Consider the following 21,835-nt stretch of genomic DNA (forward strand, 5'->3'; position numbering starts at 1 on the left):
GAGGTTCTAAAACTCAAAACGACCGGTTGGGTCGTTACAGGGACTTCGTCCCATTTTTTATTTTTATCGATTTGGAGCTCGGATTTAGGCAATCTTTGGGAGATTTTCAGAGAAAACAATGGGAAAAGTGTTCTTAACTCTATATTAGTTAAATTACATGAATTCATCACTGTTTTTATTATTTAATTGGTGAATTAAGTTGGAAAAGTTTGAAAACCCTCTTGGATAGATTTGAGGATTTGAAGGTCGAATGGTTATCGGAATTTAGTAATTTTGATATGGGTAGACTCGTGGTTGAGTGGGCGTTCATATTCGTAACTTTCGCCGGATTTCGAGACGTGGGCCCCACGGACGAATTTTGAATTAATTTCGGATTTTTATTGAAAAATATAGTACTTTCTTATGGAATTGATTCCTATAATTTTTAGTGCTTGTATCGAATTATTTTGGCTAGATTCGAGCCAGACAGATTTGGATAATCGTGGAAAATGCCTTCTAGTGGATTAAATTGGAGCAAGTTGAGGTAAGTCTCTCTTATTTAATCTTGTTAGGGGGAAATTACCTCATAGGTGATTAAATTAATAATTATTGCTAATTATGGGGGCTACGTACGCACGAGGCGACGAGAGTCCGTGCGTAGCTACTATTTATGCTAAAAGTCCGGGTAGTTTAGGACTCAAATCATGAATTACTTGTGTAAATTATATTCTTTGTTTAATTAAAATTATTTGATATATATATTGTGAATTGTTAGGGAAAAATATTAAAAGATGAAAATCTCATATGCTTAATTTTCTGTTTAAATTAATTAATTGTTAAAATAAATTGTTCATCCTCTCGAATTGATCTTCTAATAAATATAGTCTCCTTCCGAAGGTATATAAGAAAATGTCCTCCATTCTTTGTGGAGCGGGCCGAACGCATAGACAGGATAGATGCATCTATGGATCGCGTCTCACGTCCCTCGGCAGTGTACATGACACTCTGGAACGGGCCGTATGACCTCGGCAGAAATCGTGCTTGATAATAAAAAAAATTCACGATACTTGGACAGTTTATTGCAGCTTGTAAAGCTATTTGATAAATTGAAAATTTATTGAAATTGAATAAAATTATTACACGATAAATTGAATAATTACACGATACCTTGCTGTTTTAATTGCAGCTTGTGGATTTAATTAATAGATTGAAAATTATTGCATTTTAAGGATTTTTATTACTTCTGCTAATTGAATAAAATTATTGTTAACTCTGTTAATCATGTTGATTTAAATAATTCTATTTTATTCTATTTATTATTGTTGACCCTTAGTGAGTGTCAAAGTCGACTATCTCGTCTCTACCTATTCGAGATTAGGCTTGATACTTACTGGGTACACGTTGTTTACGTACTCATACTACACTTGCTGCACTTTTTGTGCAGGACCTGAGACAGGTGCTATACTTGGACCTATCGGCGCGCACCCGCATTATCCGGAGGCTTAGTGGTGAGCTGCCTTCTGAGTCGTTCTGCAGCAACTAGTGCTTCTTCCTGAATTTTTATCCTGTCTATTTTATTTCAGAGAGTACTTGAAATTTTTGTATAATCTACTAGATGCTCATACACTTGTGACACCAGGTCTTGGCACACACACTGGTAGAATTTGAATTTGTATTATTTCTTGAAGTTAAATTAATCGGTATCTTTTTTATTTTCTTTAATATTGCTAGTAAAATAATAAAATTACTAGAAAATTATTCTGAAAATAATTGATATATGTTTAACTTATTAGTTGGCTTGCCTAGCTGTAGTGTTGGGCGTCATCACAACCTTTAGGTGAAATTGGGTCGTGATATTTTTCTACTGAATAAACTTTTAACAAATGTTTAAATGGTTCTTCTGTTATTACTAAGAATAAAATATATGTCAAATTAACATTTTAAATTTTCTTTCAACTGTCATCTAAAATCAGACGAACTAGTATATTTCATTATTTATGATCAGTTTTTTCTAGTTCATGATTTCTTGCGCTGTTTATGAAGTTTGATGCCATACTCAAGTTGCAGAAGCTTGACAATTTGCTAAATAATATTAGCAGGGTTTTTATTCCATTAACTATTCAACCACGTACACTCCCCTCATCACCACGGGCTTTCAGCATCGAAGGATGGAGCTCTTGTGCTATGGGTTCAACCCAATATCTGTACATGTATAAAATTAAAATATATGTTACAAAAACAACTTTTTCTATATGTTTAAATTATTAAATTGCTTTGGTATAAGGGAAGAATATAATGTAGTGGCAAAGATGACTCAAAATTAAAATTGCTTTAGATCAAATTTAATTTTCCAAATTTCAAGTATGATAATCTTGCATCTTTTAAATTGCCTTACCAGAAATTCTGATTCTGATGATTGTTCATGCCAAAGAGGGAAATATACTAATAGCATATTGCTGTTTTGGGTAAGAATTTCTTCCCAACACAAGAATATATAATCTACAAGATCCAAATATAGTTCTTTAGTTGATGAACATGCACATGATGGTATTGCTTGAGCTTCTTTTGGAACATGAACATCTGCTATTGTACCAACACTTCAGTGCTTGTACTTATGATAGGACGTCAGAGACGAGCCAAAATTTCAATTTTATAAGTTTTAAATTTTAAAACGATAATTTCAAATATTAAATACTAGGGTCTAAATTAGATAATTATATATATTTTAATAATTTTTTAATACAAATACACTATAACAAACGACTAGGTTCGACCGAACTCGTATTTGGGCTACTACTTCTTCGGCCCTTGTATGATGTAGGTTGTCATAATGCTACTAACATGCTGGCAGATCGGATCCAGCACTGTTTTTCGCTGTTCCAATGAGAAAAAACAATCATTTTCTAAGATCTTTGATGAGATTATGGAAGTTAATTTAGGGTACCATATGTGTACTTCCCTAATTGTAAATGACATTATTATTTCTCTTTGTTGTTGATTAAAGTTGCCTTTACTATCTTCGAATATCATCATGTGTTGCACTGTTGCTTTTCCGGCACATTATATATTAAACTCAAAACTAATAAACCGATAAGGTCTCGTCCTTTCCTCTTATCTTAATAGAAGAAATGCAGGATCAATTTGAACCCTCGAGATTCTAAAGTTCATAATTTTGGTTTTTTCAAGATCTTTCCAAGATAATTTTCAGGTGCATTGCATCAAAATACTTGTTTGCACTGGTATTTACAACGAACTAAATAATTTAATCTATAGAATCACAAATTAAATTGAGAATATTGTCATTTTACTATAGGTAAGTAATAAAAGTTTATATGCCATGTTATGCATATGTTTGTTTCGTTTAAACACCAAATGAGTATAAAAGTTTTCCGTGCATTAATTAGTTCTACAAGAATATGTTTGGCAGAAGGTAGACATATCCCTCCAGATCCAGGGCAGTTGGTTTACAAAAGAAATGTTCCAAAGAAGGTAGACATATATAGACATATATACCTAGTTTTTTCCTCAAAATATGAGATTTTTGCTGAAAAGTTCTATTAGCGTGTAACTTTTGTCCAAATTCAAAAAAATATGCAAAACGCATATGTGAAATTGTACAGGGTAAAATTGATGAATGACATGTGCATGTTCGACGAGTTGACACATGAAAGTAAAGACAAGTAAAATATGAGTCAACAAATAGCAGGCACCGGTCACCGGTTATGAACATGTGACCGGTGCTGAATAAGTTCCAAAGGCACGAGAACCGAGGACAAAGGTTCGAGAGGAAGATATTGGTTGAAAAAGACAGCATTCAATGAGCAGTCGTTACAAAGAATCTTTGTATTAACGCCCAGCCGTTATGCAGTCATCAAGAGGAATTTTCTTCATATTAAAGAAGGGGATGATTTGGGGACCTTGTCTCCCTGAATTGAGCTATATATTGTACCCATTGTAGAGACAAAAATTATTTGTATAAAAAAGCCAAAATCTGCTCTTATTCTATTAAACAACTTTTTTTTTGTTCTTCATATTACTCTTATTATTGCTACCGGAGAAGCTGGGCCCACAGTCAGGCTTGTACTTTTTTCAAGTTTGTTTAATTAATTTATTTCTGTTCTTAGCTATTTTATATTTTTGGATCAAATTAATTTACATATCTATAAATCACGTTATAAATTTAACTGTACCGTTTTACGAGTAAATAAATTGACACCCACTACGGGACATAGACAATTATGTTATTACTTTGATCCATTCATCTGTTACTAATGCATTTTGATATTTTTTTAGTCAAAGAAAAGTCAGATATGGTAGCTAACGATGTGAACAACTCTTTCAATATTGGAACAAACAACGAGCATGAGGATGTGTTTCAGCGTGATGATTCAATTAGTGAAACTCGCAACGAATGAGATAAAACAACTCCGATTCGTGAAGAACGAAATTCTCGGTATGTAAGAAGTTCAACTCCTGTTAATATGGACAATGAATGTGTCATTGGAATGGTCAAAGTTTTGAGAACGCAACAAAGGAAAATTATGAATTATCTCTTAATTAGACAAGACCGGGTAATGACGGAGTTGAAGCAGGCACTTTTGGATGCTTCCAATAACTCCAATGGAGGAGTTCGAGTCCCTTCTGGCGTGCATGCAAATCAAACAACGCAGAGAATTAGAAATGTCGCTTCAAGGGAGAAATTTGGATTTAATGAAAATGAAGCAGGTGGTGCAGGTAGTGGATCCGAGAATGACAACAACGCTAATAATCCTTTTAAAACTAAACTTATGAGATTCATGAGGAAAATGAATGGTCGTATGGATCAAAATGCTAGAGAATTCCATACCCTTATGGATCAAATCCCGGGAGCACCACCGGTATTGAAGGGTCCGGATTCAAAAAAGTATACGTAGTTGCTAGTCAAACCAAGTGCAGCCCCGAAATTTATTCCGAAGAGATTCAAGATGCCCGATATTCCGAAGTATGATAAAACTTCGGATCCACAAGAGCATATAACAACTTACACTACGGCTGTTAAGGGTAATGATTTAGCACCGCATGAGTGAGAAGTGATTGATTTCATACGGGATCATATCATTTATCTTTTTGGAGTACCAAAAGAAATTTCTTGTGACAACGGACCACAATTTATAGGTTTCAAAGTCATAAAGTTTTTGGAAGGATTGAAGATCAAAAGGATCGTATCTTCTCCATATCATCCAAGTGCTAACGGACAAGCAGAGTTGACCAACAAGGTAATAATTCAAAACCTCAAAAAGAAATTAGAGGATGCTAAAGGTAATTGGCTAGAAGAGCTATTGGGAGTGTTATGGGCATATCGAATAACGACGAAGTCAAGCACGGGAGAAATACCATTTTTCTTTGTGTACAGAGCAGAGGATTTGATTCCGGTAGAAATTGCCAAATAATTGGAATGTGACTCACCTCAAAATGTATCACTGTTGAAGATCCTTGTTGATACTGAAAGTATGTGCTGCACTCTTTTTCCCTTCGTCCAATTTGTGTCCCAATTGAGTTTTTTTTGCAAGGTTTTTAACGAGCAGCAACGTAAAACATACTACGAGGAAGGATCATCAACGATATCAAGAACTCCAATATTCGGATTATCATACTTAGCATCAAAACACTGGGAAGAATTATTGTATATCAGAAAACGGAAAGTGTCATGAAGACCGGGGACTGTTAGAATCGGAAGTTGTATCTTATCAGGACCGAGGACTGAATGATCAACCCCATAGAAATAAGTTATACAATTTAGCCACATGTATTGGCAGCTCTATTTACTGAAGCAAATAAATATTTATGTAAATATAATTTTATAAATGGAAGGAATAAATCAAAGTCCTTTTGTTTTAATCTTATTTCTTTCCCGAGTGATATGTTAAGATTTTTTTCATTTGAAAGTTAGTTAAACTTCAAATACTTGTGCTAGAATGAATAGAAGACGTCCTCTTCAAGGGCACCATAAACATCATGGTCCTCTCTTATGAAACTCTCATAATCAAAGGGTAGACACCGGAAGTATGAATGCCGAAGAATAAAGTTATCAGATGCAAACAATTCCCGATCTTTATTTATTATTAAAAAAAATATTCTACACAAAAATTAGTCAAATTGTGTCTTTTATTTATTGAAAACTTTTTTGTTAACTGGATACTTATATAGTTATAATATATATATATATATATATATATATATATATATATATATATATATATATATATATATCAATTGGTTTTCTAGCTTATATGATGGAAGAGAAGTATCTTCTGCATCTTTTGCATATGAAGGTTGTTCCGCATCCGATCCAGTACCTTTATCCTTATCTTCTTCTTCATCTTCCTCTTCGGTTCTCGAGGACTCAGAACTTGTGCTCGAGGATCTTGAAGCTGTAGGCCGAGCAGGAATGTTATTGAAGACAGTTGCCTCCAATTCAAGAGCTTCAGCGATACATCCATCCATATTTACAATGCCTTCTTTGGCCTCCTCCAAAGTCTTTATCCTCATCTGGTAAATTGCATAAGTTTTATCGAGGAGGAAAGAGTCTTCTTGATCTTGGAGTTTGGCTCGAAGCCTCTTAATTTTGGATTTTAACTGTTCGTTTTCAGCCCTCACGATGCCATAGGTTCGGTTAAGGTTAGTATTTGTCCCCGCGTGTTCGCGATTTTGCTTCATAACCTTTTTCAACCTTTCGTCCATCATGGATATCTTCTGCTCAGCAACAGTAGCCTCCTTAGTTTTGGAACGCACGCTTGCTTTTAGATTTTGGATTTGTTCTATAGAAGAAGATTTACGTTACGCTGCTATAGTCACGGCATCCTGTAGCTCAGCCCACTTGGCTTTCAACTCCTTAAGCTCTTCGTGCAGTTGAGCGGTCTCTCAGCTGTGAACTATTTTATCTTGCTCATATTGCTCTAATGAGGCTTTGAGATCGCCCATTTGAGCAACTTTTGCTTTTAGAACCAGGAAGCGCTCAGCAAGTTGATCTCGTTCAGCATCAAACTGATCTTGTTCAGCTGTAAGTGCTTTCTTGTCCAAGATCATCTTTTGTAAGCCTTCAAAGGCAAGGAGGTTAGCCTAAAAGATCAAAGATTACAGTTATAAAAACAATGTGTAGCAAGAGAAAATGGAGGAAAATAAAATTGAATTGATACCTGAGCAGCAAGGTGCATGCTGTTATTAATCAGACACTCGGCAGAAAGAGCGTCCATTTTCCTCCAATCCTTGTTCGAACTTCGAAGCCAAGGGTTTCAAGTAATTGGCAACTCCCATCGGCTTAGATAGTAAGTGGAAATCATTAGAAACCTAAAGAGTGATGTTGTGTTTGCCATCAGGGTTTCGAATGGGTGCCGGGAAAACATTCTCAAAGTTTCCCATGATCGGGTGACTGAGTAGAACAAACATCTTCCATTTGCTCGGTTGATACCGGTGGTGAGGTAGCAGCTGATAGTGCAGTAGCTGATGTTGAAGTAGGAGGTGGAGGAATATCATAAGTATAACTCTTATAACCGGAAGCAACAACGGGAGCCCAGTAACGGGGCTCAACATTTTCAACTATTCCCATTTCAGTGAAGTGTCCTCGAATTTCATCCTGTTGGGCATCCAATTGAGCGGGTGGAGATATTTTTCTTCTTCTTTGAAGAGAAACCGTATCATCATCGGTTTCTTCTTTATCAAGGACCACTGTTGTCTGTCCAGTTGGAGCTTCTTTTATTGAAGGCTTCTCCCGAGTCTCAGCCGTAGAGGTACGTCTTCTTTTTGTATTTTTATCCTTAGGTTGGGGACTCAAGGAAGATGGACCTTCACCGGAAGCAAGAGCGGAATCACGAGCCCTCTTCCGGTCAAGGATTGCTTGAATTTGTCGATGGACCACCATGGGGTCATGGGAAACATCAACAACTGGGAAAATAGATGATCCCTTCGGAAGGCCTGCACATTATGAAGGAGAATTGGTAAATTTGTACTTCGTCATGTTGGGAATTGAAAAAGAAAAAAAATTACTTACCGTGATTCTTGGCCTTCCAATTAAATTTGGGAGAAATTTCTTTTCACCTACGGGAATTCCATGTAGAAACATCTAGAATCTTTTGTATCCATTTGGTCAAGTTCTTAACCGCTAGTGGAACCCAACGAATAAGAAATAAAAGTTAGAAAAAAAGGGAATTCTCTTTAATTCAATAGAAAATAGATAGCTGCAGAGCTTAGGAGCAAAGTTCCAAGATTCAGGGGTAGAAGGTGTTGCTGCTAGAAGGATGTCCCTGGTTGTAATTAGTGGTGTTCGTAGGTCGGTACTGTGCGGTATTTAGACATTTTGGTTTGGTATTTTCGATATTCAGTTTTTAAAATTCTATACCATTACCGTACCGAAATAAATTCGGTATGGTTCTACTTTTCTCCTTTCTGTTTCGATTTATTCGGTACGGTAACTTCGATTTATTTTGCTTCAATATTAACTAGTGTATAGAGTCATAGACCGTAATATTCTTAATTAAAGTGCTCACTTATATAAAAATAAAAATGTTCTAAGCAATGTTGATACATTTTTTGTCCAAAACCAGCAAGTATCAATCCATCGAGAGAAAAAAAGTACATAAAGGAATAAATTTAATCATAAAAAATATTTTATTACTTGCTTAGAGCTAATTTCTTTTTACACCTTGTGCGTCCCAAAGTGACGTAGTGAATATGAGACTTGTTAATCATGATTTAAATAATTTTAAAGTCATAATATGGCTATATATGATGTTTGGATAGAAAATATAAAGTTTGGGAAAAATCGGATTAAAGTTGCGAAAAAACCGACTAAGGATTTGCCTTGTAATAGAGCTTTTTGAGAATAAATTATGTGTGATATATGAGGTCTTTTTGGGACATATTATATACCTAATGGAAGTTCTTGGAATATAGTTTCCAACGCTTTTAACCGTTTGTTCATACGATACCCAGATAAAAAGTTATAAGCGTCGGAAGATGGGCGAATGAGAGGGTGCCAAGCTAGCACCTCTTTGACTTTTCAAAAGTTAATATATATGTCTTAACTCGTCTCTCTCTTCATTTTCATGTAGAACCTGACCATAGAACACTATAAAATCTGTCTTTGGGCTATCTAATAGTGTTTCAAAGAATATTATCATCCCGGGCACGAAATCAAGAAGCGTTAACATTAAAACGATCCCTATGACGTAAGTATCACTATATCGCCTCTCTTTTTGTTTGTAGTTTGAGTTTTGGAAGGTATTTCATAGTTAATAAAACGTGTACTTTCTGTATTTAAGTGTTTAAATATCAAAGAATGTTGATAAATTCGTTTTCTAATAGTTAGAACTCACGGGACGGTGATCGGAAGCCGTGAGTTTGAGTTATTTGACTTGTAGTGGACTGTTTTGTGGCCTATTTCGTGTTGCCTTTGGGATGTATATTTTTCTACTATTTAATGGAGTTTTGGAGGAAAATGGTGTGGAGAAACACCACATAATGACGGAATGGTGGGCTGGTCGTTCGTCATTACATTTTGTTTTGTTGTTTGACACTACTTTGGTTGTCGTTTTATGTATGAAGTGATTAGGGTGTGTGGGCTATTTTGTGGTATATTGTGATGGAGATAAGATTGGAAAATGATGCTTACATGTTGTTATTGTTGTGTTCTTGTTGTTGTTGGTATATGGTATTGGAGAAGGGCCTAGTTACAGGGGAGATGCTGCCCAAATTTACATAAACGAGCTACTAGTTTAAGTTGCGGACTTAGCCTTTACTGAGCACTGATTTTGAATCTCCTTATGATGTGGTAGATTGAATTGAGTTGTTTGAAGAATCTACTAGTTTATACCCTCGGAGTAATAGAAATTAATATGGGCTAGTGAATAAGATAAATTGAACATGAATTCGGGACCGAAGGATTTGATAATAGTTGATCGTGTTCCGGGCGATAATTGAATGGACAACAGAAGAATAACTTTTAAAGGTCATTCAGGAAGACGTTTCCCTAAAACAAGCATTGTGAGCGGACTTAAGCTTAAGGGACTAAGTGTGCCGGTTATACTAGGTGTCACCTTTGTATGTAAGAAATTAAATTATCCCTAGTACAGAAGGGTTACCGCAAGGCAAGTAAGAGTCCGTGAAGATGTGAAAAGACACCAAATATGAAGAGGTGAAATATTTATAGGTAAATCTTCATAGCAATAAATGTTAGTACTCCCCTAAAGGGGGAAGATAGTGTGATATAATATTAAGCCAGAGTTATGTGTTAAGGTAACTATGGAATAGTAAAGGAAGAATGTGGTAGAAAGACGAAAGGAATGAGATTGCATTTATTCAGATCCTACGGATATGATACGACTCGAGAACATTATGTAATCATGACTACGAGGAGAGGCAGTAAGGGTTCCATCACTAGATGTTATTGATAAATAAGTACAAATGAACACTGGATACATAAGGAGCCAGTGTGTGGGATAAGTTAAGACAAAGGATATAATCCAAGAGAGATTACGCAGAATATAGATATGAGAATGGACTAACATGTAGTTAGTAGTTGATTCAGGAAGAGCCTAGCCATGGCTAAACAAGAGGATATAGACAAATCAGCAGGTTGTGCAAGATAAACATAGTGAAACCCAACATAGGAAATTTAGTCTTGCAAATATGATAACATAGTAATCCTTGAGAAATATTCATATAGGACTTGGGATTGTTAAAGGTACCGTATAAGTGTTACGAAAAAAAAACGGTGCCACTGAGAAGACAGTCAAAAATTCTTTCGGGTATACGATGTAATAAGATCGTAGCTTTACAAGAGTCAAAGGGTCTCTCTTAAGTAATACAAAGAAAGACTAACTGAGGGAATAAGGAAGAAGGTTTTAACTTAAGCATAGTGACATAAGGAAGAAATGGTCTTGTAACAACAGTCTCACAACAACATTGTATGCACTCCATAAGAAAGTGGCACCTATCGTGGCTAATGAACGGGAAAAAAAAATTAAAAGATGATATTTGAGATCATATGAGTTACAGAAAATTCCAGTATTTGTGGGCAATGAGATAAGCCATGTATTTATGCAACAAGTGGAAGAACGACCATGAAAAGTAATTGCTTATGTTTAAAGAGAACTAATAAAGCACACGACGAAGTATCCGACCCACGATTTAGAGTTAGCGGTGATTCATGCACTAAAGATGTGGACGCACTATTTGTATGGAATGTTGATATCTATACGGATCATAAGAGCCTTCAATATATCTTCAATCAAAAGGAATTGAATTTACGCCAAAGAAGATGGTTGGAGCTACTGAAAGTCTACGACGTTGATATTTTATACCATCCGGGGAAGGCGAATGTAGTAGTCGACGCCCTCAGCCGTAGATCTATGGGTAACCTGTCATATTTACAGCCAGAAAAGTGTGGGATAGCCCATGATATTTATTAGCTATCTAGTCTTGGAGTTTGATTACTGGACTCAGGTGATACCGGAGTTACTTTTCAGGACACGGCAACATCCTCTTTAGTAACTGAAGTGAAGGAACGCCAGTATGAGGATCTTGTGCTAGCTCATTACAGAGATACATCCCCTCAAAAGGAGAATACACCATTTGAGATTATAGGAGATGGAGTCCTCAGATATCGAGGTTGATTATGTGTTCTAATGTGGCAAGGTTGCGTCAGCAGGTTATGGGAGAAGCTCACTATTCTCGTTATTCTATTCATGCATGAGCGACGAAGATGTATCATAATATTAAGGGAATATACTGGTGGTACGGAATGAAGAAGGATATAGCAGAGTTTGTTGCTCAGTGCCCTAATTGTCAGCAGGTTAAGATTAAGCATCAGAAACCCGGTGGATTGTTACAGGCTATAGAGATTCCGACTTGGAAATAGGAAGTGATTAATATGGATTTCATCATAGGCTTACCTCGTACCCAACGTAAGTTCGATTCTATATGGGTTATTGTCGATAGACTTACAAAAGCATCCCATTTTCTGTCTGTCAGGACTACTTATTCAGCAGAGGATTATGCAAGGCTTTATATTAGGGAGATAGTACGACTTCATGGTGTCCCTATATCTATTATCTCAAATAGAGGTGCTCAGTTTATAGCTAATTTCTAGAGGTCCTTACAAAAGGATTAGGGACTCAGGTAAGTCTTAGTATAATATTTCATCCCCAGACAGACGGTCAGGTTGAACGTACTATTCAAACACTGGAGGATATGCTACGAGCTTGTGTGATGGACTTCAGGGGTAGCTGGGATGATCATCTTCCACTTATTAAGTTTGCATATAATAATAGTTATAATTCCAGCATTCATATGGCTCCATACGAAGCTCTTTACAGACGGAAGTGTAGGTCACCTATCTGATGGTTCGAGGTTGGGGAAACTAAGTTAGTAGGACCATAGTTGGTACAATAGGCAGTTGAGAAGATTAAGCTTATACGGGAAAGGCTATTAGCAGCTCAAAGTCGTCAAAAGTCTTATACAGATAATCGACGATGAGACTTGGAGTTTCAGGTAGATGACTGGGTATTCCTAAAGGTATCACTGATGAAAGGCATTATGAGATTTGGTAAGAAAGGAAAGCTTATCCCTCGGTACATTGGACCTTATAAGATTATACGCAGAGTAGGCCAAGTAGCATATGAGTTAGACTTGCCTTCCAAATTGGAGTTTGTATATCCAGTATTTCATGTATCTATGCTCCGTAGGTGTATTGGAGATCCCTCTAAAGTCATTCCAGTTGATGATGTTCAGGTTATAGAGCAACTATTATATGAGGAAGCTCATATTGCTATACTAGATAGACAAGTTCGGAGATTAAGAACTAAGGATGTAGCTTCGGTTAAAGTACTTTGGATTAACAATAATGTGGAGGAGATGACTTGGGAAGCTGAAGAAGAAATGAAGACTAGGTATCCTCACTTGTTTCCACTTCCGGAGGAGGATCAGACTGAGACATCACAGCCTTTAGGTACGTATATAGTACTTGATTCTTATGTTAGTTACTGTTATTGGTCGTGTGAGGCCATTGGTGTTATTAATGATTGTGGCCCTGTGTGGATTTGTATTGTTGGGTTTGCTGTGTAACAAGTTGGTAGTAGTACAGTTACAAAGGAGACTCTGCCAAAATTTCTATAGATTTCTAGGAGTTTAACATTCGAGGACGAATGTTTCTAAGGGGGGAAGATTGTTACACCTTGTGCGTCCCAAGGTGACGTAATGAATATGAGACTTGTTAATAATGATTTAAATAATTTTAAAGTCATAATATGTCTATATATGATGTTTGGATAGAAAATATAAAGTTTGGGAAAAATCGGATTAAAGTTACGGAAAAACCGACTAAGGATTTGCCTTGTAACAGAGGTTTTTGAGAAATAACTTTCGTGTGCTATATAAGGTATTTTTGGGACATATTATATACCAAATTGAAGGTCTTGGAATTTAGTTTCCAACTCTCTTAACCGTTCATTCATACGACACCCGGATAAAAAGTTATAAGCGTCAGAAGATGGGCGAATGAGAGGGTGCCAAGCTAGCACCTCTTTGACTTTTCAAAAGTTGATATATATGTCTTAAATAGTCACTCTCTTTATTTTCACATAGAAACTGACCATAGAACACCATAAAACCTGTCTTTGAGCTCTCTAATAGTGTTTCAAAGAATATTATCATCCCGGGCACGAAATCAAAAAGCGTTAATATTAAAACAATCCCTATGACGTAAGTATCGCTATATCCCCTCTCTTTTTCTTTGTAGTTTGAGTTTTGGAAGGTATTTCATAGTTAAGAAAGCGTGTACTTTCTGTATTTAAGTGTTTAAATATCAAGGAATGTTGATAAATTCGTTTCCTAATAGTTAGAACTCACGGGACGGTGATCGAAAGCCGTGAGTTCGAGTTATTTGACTTGTAGTGGACTGTTTTATGGGTTGTTTCGTGTTGCCTTTGGGCTGTATATTTTCTAGTGTTTAGTGGATTTTTGGAGGAAAAATGATGTGGATAAACACCACATAATGACGGAATAGTGGGCTGGTCGTTCGTCGTTACATTTTGTTTTGTTGTTTGACACTACTTTGGTTATCGTTTTATGTATGAAGTGATTAGGGTGTGTGGGCTGTTTTGTAGTATATTGTGATGGAGATAAGGTTGGAAAATGATGCTTACATGTTGTTATTGTTGTGTTCTTGTTGTTGTTGGTATATGGTATTGGAGGAGGGCCTAGTTACAGGAGAGATGCTGCCCAAATTTACGTAAACGAGCTACTAGTTTAAGTTGCGGACTTAGCATTTACTCAGCACTGATTTTAAATCTCCTTATGATGTGGTAGATTGAATTGAGTTGTTTGAAGAATTTTTTGGAAGGTATTAAGGACTCAACGGAGTTAAGGTATGTTAAGGCTATCCCTCCTTTCCTTTTGGCATGATCTGTAGGATACAAACGAAATGAGCAAATACGCAACTTTCATAAATGACTCTATTCATAGAAATACTAGGAATGTCTATATTCTTGATTCCCCATGTGTATTATTATTCTATCATATGTTCATGGGTCTTAAAAAAATACGCAAGTTGATAAAGTTTATTTCATGATATTAATCAAAGGCATAGTGATCTTATGACATTTTGAGAAATCTTATTAACGTACTTCTTATGCATTTCATTCATGTATACATGTACATTGACCCAAGACCAGATGGCGTTATATACGTGTATATTATATGTATATGGGATATGGGAAAAGGTTATAGCGTTATATACGCACCACCACCTGATCAGCTAGTATACGTTGATGATTTTGCCCACAGTGGCTGAGATGATATGATGGGATGCCCCCAGAGGTTTGATGATGTTATGTACACATATACCTATGCATGGTATGGCATTTATATGCACATGCATGACATTATAAATTTTCATGATTCACAGAGTTATTCATAATTACAGGTTGAGTTCTTTGCTCCATGTTTCTTTCGTGTCTTTTATATCCTACTACCATGCCTTACATACTCGGTACTTTATTTGTACTAACGTCCCTTTTGCCTGGGGACGCTGCGTTTCATGCCCGTAGGTCCCGATAGACAGGTTGAGAGTTCTCCAAGTAGGCTATCAGCTCAAGGGAAAATGTTGGTGCGCTCCATTTGCTCCGGAGTTGCCTATTTGGTCAGTATGATTTGAATATGTATTGATTGGTATGGCGGGGCTCTATCCCGACCTTTATGATATATATGTACTCTTAGAGGCTTGTAGATAGATGTCATATATACGAATACTGGTATGGCCTTATAGGCCAATTTGTCATATGTATAAGTCGGTATATCAAGTTGGGTCACTCTATATTGAGTATTTCCTCATGTTTTATTCTACTTATCTCACGACAGTCTCTCCGGCTCATTTACCTATGATAGTATGATACGAAAGATACGTTACGTTGGTACTCGGTTGAGTAAGGTACCGGGTGACCGTCGCCTCCCATCGGTTTGGGTCGTGACATTCCTGAACTTAAATAATACAATAAGGACTAATCCAATAGATGTAATTCAATATACAAGAAGAAACATCCCAAAATCGTAAAAGTATTACGTTAAGATTCTTGGCATCCTAGAGAATAAGAGTCAAAATCTGCAGCCTGCATTGTTCCTTAATTTTCCTAAAGAAGTACATAGGCATTACTACCAGCCTCAAAACAAAAGTATTATCTAACTTAGTATGTTATAATTAATAATATGTGTATTGTGTAACTTATTATATATTTCGGAACGGAATCGGTATTTTGATACTATTTTTTTAAATACGAAATATCATACCTAATACCAAATTTGTTTACAAATTTAAACCAAATACCATACCAAATACCAAAATTTTCGATTTCGGTACGGTAATTCGGTATTTACCAAATTATGCACAGCCTAAGTTGCAATGACAATGAACTGTTCCATCCAACCACGGTCATTGTCATCATCAACACTAGTAATGATGGCATGGTGGCTGCGTTTGCTGAGTTTGATCACACCTCTACAAAAATTCTTTGGGGAGTAGAGGTTGATCAAATAGGCAAGAGTGAGGGTTTCTCCGGCTAGGGTGCACAATACCCGAAGGCAAGTCACCGTACGCCATATTGATGGGCTTACCTGGGCCAAGCAGATTTGGTAGTGGTGGTAAAATTCTAAGATAATGGGATCAATTTCTTGGCCCATTCTTAAAGTAAAACGGTTTGTGTAAATGTACATGAACCTCAGTTTACTAAAGGTGATCCTTTTCACTTTATTGAGGGCCAAAATTTCAATGTTTTCCATTCACAGTCTTCTTTCATAACAGAAATACTAGCAGGGCGAATGGAAGAAGGATATCTACTGACAGGCCAATTTCTGCCATTTTTGGGGTTAATAGGTTCTTTTTGTACTTGGAGATCGGTTTCAGAATTTAATTGTGATGGGATAATTGTGTTGGTGGCAGGAGGAACAATTTCGGCTTTCTTGGTTTTGTTCTTCTTAGAAGTGCCACCACCAATGTGAAGGCCAGAGTTTTCGGGGACAGGAGTTGTAGAAGACATGATGGTAAAAAAATTGAGTTAGAAAATTTTATTGAGGAAGAGGGCTTTACAGAAAATCTCTAAGAAAATTCGAAGAAGAAGAGTTTGTAAAAGAGAAGGGTAAAAACATTGCGTAGTGGAGAAGCTTATAGGCGGCTGATAATATGCTAGAATTACATGTAATCGCATATATTTTACCCCTACTTTGGTGTCTTTTGAGGTGTTTTGAATGTTGAAAGATGACCAATTGAGCTTAATTGTTGAAGTTTGTTATGTAGGAAGCCAAGAGTAAAGAATAGAGCTGATTTGAGCAATAATGAAGCTAAAAGACAATTTTTAAAGAAAAGAAAAATTGGACCAGGCAGTGAAGTAACTAGGAAAAGCACAAGAAAAGCACAGAAAAATCTGAAAAACACAACCAGGCCTTGTGCGAAGCACAACTATAGCACAAGGGCAAATTTTCCTACGTTTTATCTTGAGGGGCAACTTAGTCAATTGACTTAGGGACGTGATATAAAAGCTTCTAACCCTTATTTCAGCCACGCGCTTGACCTGAGAAGGCAAGAAACACCATTGTTGAAGCAAAGTTGAGCCCGAAAGATCCTCAAGTTCATTCAAGAAGACGAATCGAAGAGTTTCTCTCTACTTTTCTATCTTTATTTCTATGAATATTGGTTTGATAATAGTTTATGTATTTTTGAGTAGTATTATGAGTAGCTAAACCTGTCATCTAGGGTTGATGGAACCAATTGTTGGATGAATTCTTGATTGCGTATTGATATAATTGAGCCGTTTTTACTCTCTAATTGTTCAACTATGTGCTTCTTGTGGTTAATTGAAGGGCCCTTGATTAATCGTGTCTAGTTATCTTGTATTGCTTGAGAGATAATACTTAATTAGATTATTATTGAACAATGCTACTTCTGAGTAATTTAAGAGATTAATTACTTGGATTTAAAAGTGGGATTAGAGATAACAAAGCTTTGGCGTGATCTTTATGAGTTGTACGAATTGTCAGCTAGAGTAATTCGAGAGAATACTTCTAGTAAATTATTGTAATTGATCGAGAGATAATTGCAATAAATAAGAACCGATCATCTTTAGAGAGTAGTGCGGCGAGATTATAGCTAGCGTGTTAGGAATTAATCCGGCAATTGGAAAAATCATAAACCCTAGACCTTTTTTTATCCTTGATTCAACCTCATTCTTTCTAGTTGATAGTTTTTATTGTCTATTTTTCTTTGTTAAGTAATTTTTGTTAATTCATAAATCAAATCTTGAACTTTGGAAGTTGTCTGAGCTTATCATTAGTGATACTGAAATGTTGTGGCAAATAGGTTGGTTCTCTGTGGTATTCGACTCCGGACTCTTGAATCGAATTATTTTTGCAGCGACTGCTTATTCCTTTTTATAAGGCATAGTAGGGCGTGATCAAATTTTGGCGCCATTGCCGGGGAACTAACGGTGTTATTAGTTACAACTTGAAAGAATTGCTAGGATTTTTAGTTTATATTAATTTTCCGTGGTGCTAAAAATATTTCCATTGAAATTCTCACGTTTGAACTCTTTTGTGCCTCAGGTGCATGCCTAGAAGCTCCTTGAGAACTGGTGAACTATTTTAAGGTCTCTCAGATCCCGAGAAAGCATTCAGGACATTGAATCGGGCTATCAAGAAGGGCAAACAGCTTAAACAAAATGAACAAATCAAAATTGAAACGGGTGACGTTGAGAACATCAACGGGAACAATTGAAATAATCGAGTTGACCCAAAACATCAGAGTGGTAGCAACTCTTGTGCCGGAGGCTGCTCTATATGATTAGGCGCAACCAACTGCTGACAATCTGGCAACTGCAATTGCAGTCCCTCCGATATAAGCGAAAACTTTTTAAATTACAAACAACATACTCCATAACAAAGGGTTGTTCTCTGGGTCTTACATCAAAGACCCACAACAACATCTGAGGAACTTTCTATCAATTTGTGTCACTCAAAGACAGCCGAATGTGACACACGAAGCAATCAGATTGTTACTGTTTCCATTTTCAGTGACTGGGGAGGCTGAAAGTTGGCTGAATTCACTCCCAATAAACTTCATTGCTACTTGGGAGGAACTAGTCAAGCAGTTCTTAAACAAGTTTTATCCACCCAACAAGACTGCAAGGCATATTGATGAGATATTGCAGTTCAGGCAAAAACCAACTGAAACTTTGCAAGAAACCTGGGAGAGGTTTAAGGGTATATTGGTGAAGTGTCCACACCATGACATCCTGGATCAGATGCTAGGACAGAGATTCTATATGGTTTTGGCTAATAGTCTAAAGGCTAATGTAGATGCTTCAGCTGGGGGTGCATTCTTGAGCAAATCATTCACAGAGTGTAAGATTCTTCTTAAAAAGACGGCTCAAAATTCAGGCTGGATGACGAGGGATACAACACTCACTCTAATAGTGCATTTTGTTGCTCTTGACCTAAACAATACAAATGCAGAAAACATAGACACTCTAATGACCCAGATGAGTTTGCTGACAATGAAGATTGACGAGATGGGCACGAAACAGGTTCATATTATTGACACAGCAAATGGAGGCATATGCACTTCATGCATCAATCAGCCGCATGTTTGCTCGTGGAGTGGAGAAATGAGAATCAGGGCTTCAGAGAAGACATGAATTATGTAAATAATTTTGGGGGTAAGAGGCAAGGTGGACAGCAATGGGGACCTCAAAGTCAGCAGTACAGACCAGCCCAGCAACAATACAATACCAATCATATGGTAGCACGACCACAAGGCCAAGTTGTTCCTTATCAAAGGTAACCGAGTTACAATCAGCAACACTAACAACAATTGGCTTACCAACAACCTCAAAAACAGCAGGTGACCAGACAAGAAGACAGTAATATGATAGAAATCAAGGGCATGCTACAACAAATCATTGGGACTAATGGAAAGATGTAATCGGCTATTAAAGGCATTGAAACTCAGTTAGGTCAGTTGTCCATTTCTTTGAACAATCACCCACAAGGAACATTGCCTACAGACACACACATCAATCCAACATAGTAGAACCAGAACTAGTTAATGGCAGTAAGTCTCAGGAATGAAAGGGATTTGGACAGAGAGCAAGGATTTGCTCAATCTAATATAGAGACAGTGCCACCTACTCCAGTGCCATTCGAGATGGATGAGTCGACGGAGCTCACAGAGGTTGTAATTGAACAAGCACAAGTTGACAAAGGCAAAGAGAAAGAAATTGAACAGTTTCCAGAACAGGTAGTGGAAAAGACTTCTAATCAGGAAAAGACACAGAGCAGTGGGCAGAAACGAACCCCAACACAATTCCCTCAAAGGTTGGCAAAGCAAAATAAATATGATCAATACAGGAAATTCATGGAAATGCTAAGGCAGATTCAATTGAATATTCCTCTGATGGATGCTTTGCGGGAAATTCCAGGCTACGCTAAGATGATGAAGGATTTGATGTCTCGAAAGTTTGACTTTCCAGGACCTGTCTAGTGTGACTCTAACTCAAACTTGTAGTACTGTGTGATAAGGCCTATGGCTCAAAATTTGTCTGATCCCGGTAGTTTCACTATCCCATGCATAATTGGAAGTTATGCTTTTGCTAAAGCATTGCGTGACTTAGGATCCAGTATTAACTTGATGCCCTTGGCAATCTACACAAAGCTAGGCATTGGTAGAGCTAGAAAAACGTCAATATTGCTGTAACTGGCTAATCGCACAGTGAAAAAGCCAACAGGAATTCTGGATGATTTGCTCGTTCAAATGAGAAAGTTTGTATTTTCTGCCGATTTTGTGTTTCTTGACTGCCAGGTTGACGAAGAAATACCCATAATTTTGGGAAGGGCTTTTTTAGCTACTAGAGAGCATTGATTAATTGTGAGACTGGAGAGTTGAAAATGAGATTGAACAATGAAGAAATAATATTCAACAATCTATAAGGAGGCCCAGCGAATTTGCAAATTGTTCGCTAGTGGAGGCAGTTGATGTGATACTACAAGAGAAGGATGAGACTCTTCATGTCAGAGACCCATTGGAAGCTTGTTTGATGATTTTAAAAGAAGTTGATGTTGAAGAGTTAGCAGAGTGGGTTATGGCTTTTGAAGGTCAAGGTTTCTGGAAAAGGGAATCTCAGTTTGAGCCATTACACCTAGAAGAAAGAGAAACACCACCTGTGAAATTGTCAATAGAGGAGCCACCACAGTTGGACCTAAAACTGCTTCTAGCTCACCTCAGGTATGCTTTCTTAGGGCTTAACTCTACTTTACCTGTTATTATCTCATCTGGTTTGTTATCGCATAAGATTCTCTTGGAAGAGGGGCACAAGACTTTTAGGGAACATAAAAGAAGGTTGAACCAGAACATAAAGGAAGTGGTGTAGAAGGAAGTGATTAAGTGGATGGATGTGGGCATCATTTTTCCTATCTCAGATAGCGCCTGGGTAAGCCCAGTCCAATGTGTTTCAAAGAAATGTGGCATGATTGTTTTACAGAATGAGATAATGAGTTGATCTCTACTCATATGGTCACGGGTTGGCGAATTTGCATGGATTATAGAAAACTTAACAATGCCACCCGGAAAGACCATTTCCCCCTACCGTTCATTGACCAAATGTTGGATAGATTGGCAGTAAGGTCTTACTTCTGCTTGTTGGATGGATATCCGGGGTAAAATCATATCACAATAGCCCTTGAGGATAGGGAGAAAACTTTATCCACTTGTCCGTATGACATCTTTGCTTTTCGAAGAATGTCGTTTGGCCTATGCAATGCACCGTCCACTTTTCAAAGGTGTATGCTGGCCATTTTCACTGACATGGTTGAAGATATTATGGAAGTCTTTATGGATGATTTCTCAGTGGTGGGAAAGTCATTCGATGATTGTCTTAACAATTTGAAAAGAGTGTTGAAAAGGTGTATGGAGACGAATCTAGTGCTGAATTGGAAGAAGTGCCATTTTATGGTACAAGAAGGTATAGTTTTAGGGCATCGAGTGTCAAGTAAGGGTATTGAGGTCGACCATGCTAAGGCTGACATGATACAAAAGTTTTTACCGCCCACTTCGGTCAAGGCAGTAAGAAGTTTCCTTGGGAACACCAATTTCTACATGCGATTTTTAAAAGAATTTCTCTAAAATTGCTAATCCCTTATGTAAACTAATTGAAAAGGATCACTCCTTTGTGTTTTCTGATGATTGCAGGTTAGAATTTGAGGAGTTGAAGAAGAGACTAGTGACTACACCAATCATTGTTGCACCTAACTGGGAGCAACCTTTTGAGCTAATGTATGATGCGAG

The 21,835-nt window shown here is 37.0% G+C and overlaps 1 non-coding gene across 1 annotated transcript; it reads right to left on the bottom strand.

The window, feature by feature from the left end:
- Window positions 1-18,680: 18,680 nt before the first annotated feature.
- Window positions 18,681-18,787, bottom strand: LOC142170006 (small nucleolar RNA R71). Its single transcript, XR_012699625.1, has one exon. It is a non-coding gene; the product is annotated as a small nucleolar RNA R71 (small nucleolar RNA).
- Window positions 18,788-21,835: the final 3,048 nt, after the last annotated feature.

Source organism: Nicotiana tabacum, chromosome 15 (genome assembly GCF_000715075.1).
Source record: "Nicotiana tabacum cultivar K326 chromosome 15, ASM71507v2, whole genome shotgun sequence".
NCBI classification, from domain to species: domain Eukaryota; kingdom Viridiplantae; phylum Streptophyta; class Magnoliopsida; order Solanales; family Solanaceae; genus Nicotiana; species Nicotiana tabacum.